This window comes from Penaeus monodon, chromosome 29 (assembly GCF_015228065.2).
Source record: "Penaeus monodon isolate SGIC_2016 chromosome 29, NSTDA_Pmon_1, whole genome shotgun sequence".
NCBI classification, from domain to species: Eukaryota; Metazoa; Arthropoda; class Malacostraca; order Decapoda; family Penaeidae; genus Penaeus; species Penaeus monodon.
In genome coordinates, this window is record NC_051414.1 from 9,651,263 (window position 1) to 9,651,786 (window position 524).

Sequence of the window (524 nt, forward strand, 5' to 3'; positions counted from 1 at the left end):
AGGGGAAGGGGCTGTATTGTGTAGGGATGAGGAGGGAAAATGGGGGAGATAGGAAGGGAGAGGGAAAATGTTAGGGATAGGGAGGGAAAATGGGGGGGGAAGGAGGGAAAGTGGAAGGAGGGAAAATGGGAATGGAATGAGAGGGAATTTGGATATGGAGGGAGAGGGAAAATGGGGGAGATAGGGAGGGTGAGGGGAAATGGTGGAGAATAGGAAGGGGTAGGGGGAGGGGAAATGATGGAGATAGGGAGGGAGATGGGAAATGGAGAGGAGAGATGGGTGAAAGGAGCTGGAGGATTGAAGGTGGGAGAAATGAGATGGGGAAGAGAGGTGAGGAGGTAAGAAGGATGAGAGGAGATTGGGGGAGAGACGGGGGAGAGGAGGTAAGATGGATGAAAGGAGATTGGGGGAGAGGAGATAGGTGAGGAGATGAGGAGATAAGATTGGGAGAGGAGATAGGGGAGGGGAGACAAAGGGGATATGATAAGGGGAAATGGTGAAGATATGGATAGAAGATAGAAGAG

At 51.5% G+C, this 524-nt stretch overlaps 1 protein-coding gene across 1 annotated transcript in view; it reads left to right on the plus strand.

Annotated features, from left to right (window-relative positions):
* The window catches only part of LOC119591943, a gene marked incomplete in the record, with an annotated part of 10,649 nt that overhangs the window by 5,382 nt on the left and 4,743 nt on the right, over positions 1–524 (plus strand).